Source organism: Conger conger, chromosome 14, assembly GCF_963514075.1.
Source record: "Conger conger chromosome 14, fConCon1.1, whole genome shotgun sequence".
NCBI classification, from domain to species: domain Eukaryota; kingdom Metazoa; phylum Chordata; class Actinopteri; order Anguilliformes; family Congridae; genus Conger; species Conger conger.
In genome coordinates this window covers 17,337,171-17,343,363 of record NC_083773.1, presented here as the reverse complement: position 1 = coordinate 17,343,363, position 6,193 = coordinate 17,337,171, and the positions used below count along the sequence as shown (strand labels likewise).

General features: G+C 39.5%; 1 long non-coding RNA gene across 1 annotated transcript; it reads right to left on the bottom strand.

Annotated features, from left to right (window-relative positions):
• Positions 1-731: 731 nt before the first annotated feature.
• LOC133109350 (uncharacterized) lies at positions 732-2,018 on the bottom strand. The gene is made up of 3 exons (XR_009704725.1): positions 1,945-2,018; positions 1,415-1,450; positions 732-1,019 (listed from the first exon to the last, which is right to left on the bottom strand). It is a non-coding gene; the product is annotated as an uncharacterized LOC133109350 (long non-coding RNA).
• Between the last annotated feature and the right edge of the window lie 4,175 nt (positions 2,019-6,193).

The window sequence follows — 6,193 nt, the reverse complement described above, 5'->3', positions numbered from 1 at the left end:
TTAAAAATGGCTTTCAATTTTAATAAATGAAGTTAACGCCTTGGTGTAATTTTAGACTGATTTCAATTTTGGTAAATGGTAAATGGTTGGAATTTATATAGCGCCTTTATCCAAAGCGTTGTACAATTAATGCTTTTTAAAGCCCATATTAGAGATCAAGACAGCATTCTTTGATTTGAGAAATATTGCCAATGTACAGCCATTGTTAACACTGGAGCATTTGTAACAGTCACAAGAGCATAATAAGGCATGCAACAGAAAGCAATGAAGTAACTGGAAGAAATACATCTGGATGCTTCAAATCAAGAAATACATGAGCAAAGAACCAATTTATTTGCCCTTAACCTTGACTTCGAAATACGTGACAGAAAATGCACATCAATATGTACACAACCCAAATTAGCATCTCAACATTTAGCTTGATGGTGACTGAATGGGGCCAATGTGTGGCTGCAAGTGCAATGTGCACAATTAGAAATGTGGTTACACTTCAAGAGTCTCAGTGTGAACAAGCGCTCCATGAACACAGCCTAAAAGACTGACTTACTTTTCAGTCTACAACACATGACTTTTTTTCTGTAAAGAGACAAATACTGTTCTACTGCTTTTTTCAACATTTGAGTTTAATTGGTTCAGTTGTCCATTTAAAAAGAGAAATATGATGTTCTGACGATATGAAGTGATAATGATCATTTTCTGTAAATTAAATTAACATATTGTCTTACATGTCACTGTCAGAGTATACGGAGTGCTGATTATCGTGCGATTTTCAGCCTTTGCTTCACACCAATACTGAGCACTGTCAGACTCCACCACCTGGTTCAGGATGTAAACAGCAGAGCCTTCTCCAGTATAGGAGTAGGGTGTGGGCTCTTCTACTTCTCTTAACTTCTTCCAGGAGTACTCCCATCGGGTGAATGGATCTGAATCCTCTACCTTACAGTTGAGACGCACAGTCTCCTGTAACCACACGTCTGACCCTTGTGGATCAGCAGTCAGGACAGCCCGAGCACTGGTCTCTAGTGGAGAGAGATTGGCCCAGTGAAAAGAAAGGATGTGGAATGGCTTGATAAAACAAGCATTCAGCATTATCAGCATGTAAAAATGTTCACAGTCAGTCAATGTTTACTTATTGATGAGCAATTTCACAAAAATGATCAGCAGCCCAACTTGCAGGCATTTATCAATAGAGAATGAATGTTTGTTAAAGTAATACATTTATTTATAATTATAATTATAATGGCAGTACTTGTTTGTATTTGAAATGCTGAGTTTGTTGTGTACTAACGTTAATTACAATGTACTGTAGCTGACATTGTACCGATGATTGGTACTTTCCCCTTTGGTAAAAAAGCCATTTCCCCAAAATAATTACTTAAAATACTGCAAGTTGCAAGTACTTAAAAATACTTACCTGTCTCCTGTACAAACAAAAGCAGGACTAGGTGTACTGGGGGAAATAAATAAAATGAGGAGTATTCAGCTATAAAGCAAATATTTGGAACAAACACAAAAAATACGACAAATACATTCTCAAAGCTTCCTTGTTTGCTTGACATACAGAAGGGCACCTGAAAAGCACTTTGTATGTACAGGAACCCTTTTAACGCTGCCATAGGGGGCACCTGTCATTCTAGTATGCTGTGTTTTCTTCTCCTACTTCATAAACATGTCCAGTTTGTGTGTAAAATGAGTATTAAATGCACTTTCTGACTAACTTAGATGGATTCCACACAACAGGATGATAATCTTATGTACACAATGACACATAATGATGCACAGTGCTTCATTCACACCTAGAATGCATTATTCCCAATTTTGTTCTAACTCTGTGTGTTCAGCTTTCTCTCCCCTGCTGTTTGTCCAACATGCATGCATTAATAGAGCAAATAATGAATTTTAATCATTACATTTGTATTTGTTATGTAGAAAATGACAGCTTACCAGAAACTTTCACTTTAATTGTATTGCTGCTGCCAGTATACAGTTCTCTTTCTTCATGCTGTCCTTTACATGTGTATGTTCCTGAGTTTGACTTTTGCATTTAGATATGTCTGCTCCCTTTAGCAGCTGTGGTCATGCAGTGGTCTGAATCCCCAGTGTGGTCAAAGCGAGTTCTCATAAACCATCCACAAAAAACTCCCAAGAGTAGACAGACACAAACCCCCACAAACGCACACACACAGAGTCGTCCTTATTGAAATGTATCTTAACTTTTCTTTATATCCTTATTTATTTATTTATTTATTTATTTATTTATTCAAGAATAAATGCGGCGGCACGGATGGTGCAGTGGGTAGCACTGCCGCCTCACAGCAAGGAGGTCCTGGGTTCGAATCCCCGTCGGCCGGGGCCTCTCTGTGCGGAGTTTGCATGTTCTCCCCGTGTCTGCGTGGGTTTCCTCCGGGTACTCCGGTTTCCTCCCACAGTCCAAAGACATGCACGTTAGGCTGATTGGAGAGTCTAAATTGCCCGTAGGTATGAGTGTGTGAGTGAATGGTGTGTGTGCCCTGCGATGGACTGGCGACCTGTCCAGGGTGTATTCCTGCCTTTCGCCCAATGTATGCTGGGATAGGCTCCAGCCCCCCTGCGACCCTGATCAGGATAAGCGGGTTCAGATAATGGATGGATGGATGGATGAATAAATGCATTTATTCATTCATGTTGCTGTTACCATCTACAGTAACAGGAAGGAAACTGCACAATGAGAATAGAATGTAATGAAGATGAAAATGAGATGCAGGGGAGAACAGAGAACAGTTTCATGGTTTCTTTTCATCACATTTTTCAGGTCACTATAATACTGTCATGGCCAAACTGGAATCATTGTGTTCTTTCTGCAGATGGTATAGTTTTCGTGACATCACACTTTCATATTCCAAGTCCTCTATCATAGAAGTTAATTAATTCTTACATTAATTGTTTAAACAGTAATTCTGTACTGTACAGAAAAATGAAATAACCAAGAGCAATCTTTATGATTTAGGAGAATTTTACCAAAGACCAAAGAGTAATATTGCTTTCTATCTACCTCCGTCTCCGCTGCTGAATACAAGACAAGTTTTTGTGACCTCCAGGATGGATTACCAAAACTACAGCCACATTTACACCCCACTAATCAAACTGCGACACGTCCACTGGTCAAAACCCATGGTATAATGGATTATAGTGGACCAAGTATCAGGCAGTTTTGCCAAACAATCTATTAGCCTCTACCACAAGGCTGAGACTTGGCTGGAGGTGAACTTTCATCAAAACCATGACCCAAAGCATAAAAATCCACACAGAAATGGATCCTTGATAAGAAATGTTCTGCAATGGCCTTCTCAGGCATCAGACCTCAATCCAATGAAAAATCTTTGGGCAGAATTGAAGAGACCGCTTCATATGAGCAAACATGAGAATGTGATGGATCTGGCAAGGATGTGCATAGAGCAGTGCTCTCCAACCCTGGTCCTGGAGAGCTACTGGGTCTGCTGGTTTTTGTTTTCACCTTAAAATCAGCACCCTGTTGACTAAATGAACTGCCTAATCAACAGCTCTAATTAATTAATGAAGTGCAGAGTAACAACAAAAACCAGCACACCCTGTAGCTCTCCAGGACCCGGGTTGGCATAGAGGAATGATCCAAAATCCCTCCAAATGTTTTCCTTAACCTTGTCAAGCATTACAGGAAAAGCCAGAGGTGGATGCCCCATGCACTAAACCACGGTGCCAATAATTATGGAACTTTGATTTGGGTGAAAAAAAATTTTGTTTGATTTTGGTGGGTTCCATTGAAACTTTTATAAAGTACAGTATTTATCTCAATAATGAAACTTTTCTTTTTTAAGTATGTTTTCTGCACTAGCAGTCAGGGGAGTGTTTTGTACATGCTGCCATCATCACTGCTGTGCATATACTTAAATACAGAAATGACTTCTTGATGTTTGCTAGGTAACCATACAATAGACATGTAAATCTTGTATCAGAGACTGGTCATGATGTTTTTTTCTCTGTAAAACAGAGAAATGAAGTGTTGGTGCCTGTATCTGTAAATGGTTTTCATATCTATAGGACAGACAGAGTAAGCAAGGGTAGAGGTGGCGTTGCCATATACAGTATGTTAGGTCTTGTTGCTCAGTATATAGTCTTACTGTAAATATCATCTCAATACACAATTACTTGTATTTATTGCCATGAAATTGGAGATTGGTCATCATGACTTTATTGTAATATCTCATAGGCCTCCCTCAGTGCCTGCAGATGCCTTAAATAAGCTAGCTAGCAGTTCCCCGTCTCATACCTACAAAGGTGTTTATGTTGGACCACTTTAATATAGACTGCCAATACACAGCATTCAGAAATATCAAAAATCTTATGAATGATCTTGTCCGCTTGTCAGCATGGCTCAGACCAGAGAAACGTGTAACACTTGGTCTTTGCTTTGATCTTGGCATCATTAGCGACCATTGCCCCATAGCCTGAAATAGAGATGTAAAAGTAAGGAAGTGTAACTCTCATATTATGGTCAAGAGAAAATGCAAGATGCTGAATTGGCTTTAAATGACTTCATACTGTAAATGCTTAGAATTCATTGTAGACAATAATGTCCCCTTTAAGAAATTTAGAACGAAAAAAATCTCTGCCGCCAAATGACCTTACCTATAATTTTCCTAAGGGAATATATTTTGGGCTTTAGCCAGATGCAGCATAGTCCCATCTAATTGGCTGATCTTCAAACAGCTCTGGAATAAATGCTGCTTTCAGAAAGCCAAATCAGGTTTGCATTTATATTCTTCCACCAATCTAATTCCAGCAAATTCTGGAAGGTTGTTAAATAATGTTAAAAGGATAGCAGTATATAAATGCAGCTCACTGCACCTTTAGCCAATGAATGCCTCTCATTCACCCATTCACACAAACGCTGCCATGCAAGGCACCGACCAGTTCGCTGGGAGAAATTGTGGGTTAGGCAAGTTCATAGTAATGCCAGCACCTCCTTATCAGCGCTGGACATATAGAATTTAGTTATTTCCATAGTTATTCCTAGTTATACTATGTTTATCTTATGAATCAGTATGATTATCTTATGTTATGTATCAGTATCTGTACTAATTTGCTCTAACACAACACTGTAGAAGTATATTTGCACTAACACAACACTGAAGAAGTACATTGAAGTATGATATTTGCACTGTATTGTATTATTTTTTATATATTCCCAGCACTGAAGTACACTGCACTGAATTGTAATATTTCTGTTTCTCCTGAAAACACTGGAAAGAATGTTTTCTTTATGTCAAAGGTATTAGGGGGTCAAACAAAATGATGTTTTCTTGAAGTAAAATGTTACGGTTGGTTAAAAGTTTCTGAGATATGGATGAGAAGGTGTAAGACAATCACGCTGTCACAAACAACTATGGCGTGACTGGAGAAGATGTAGCCGTACCCAAACAGAGGGAGAGACCAAGGCCACAAAAATGAGATATAAGAAACTGTTTTGCAAAGTGTGTGTGCTCAGATTGCTTAGCTTGTTCAGCTCTGCTCACGCTGTGTGTGTGTGTGTGTGTGTGCTTGCTGTTCTGTGCCCTACTGATGATCACTGCTTTTTTGTACTTGGATTCCATCTGATAGAATACAGGCCTATTATTCAACACTTTACTCCTAATTTCATAAATTGGATTGTTTATTTGTAATTGGACTGATAATTTGTTGGCCTGGGAACCCACAACAGACACAGCATGTTAACAGCATAAGGAGATCTGTTGCGCTTTCAATCATGTTTCTGCTGTTTGTGTCACAGCTCCAGCCTGCGGCCTCTAGAGGCCACCAGTTCCCTGTCCTTGGATTCTGACTTTGTCTAAACGCCTCGCCTGCCACTTGAGGTCTGTCTAGATCAGAGATACACAACCCTGTTCCTGGAGATCTACCGTCCTATTGGTTTTCACTCCAGCCATAATTTGGCACACAACACTACTAATTACTAATTACTACTAATTATCAGTGGAATGAGATCTCTAGCCGTTGAATTGTGTGTGCTCTGTTTGGGTTTGTTTCGACCCAGTTTGTGGTCCTGCCGGCCTGTCTGCTGTTTTCGCTCTCTCCCTTGTGTTTCTTCTACACACTGCTCACCTTTTGCGGCTGGCTTTAGTGTTTGCTGTGTTTCCGCTCTTGGAGCCCTTTTGCTTGTTTTTTTATGCATGGTAAAACC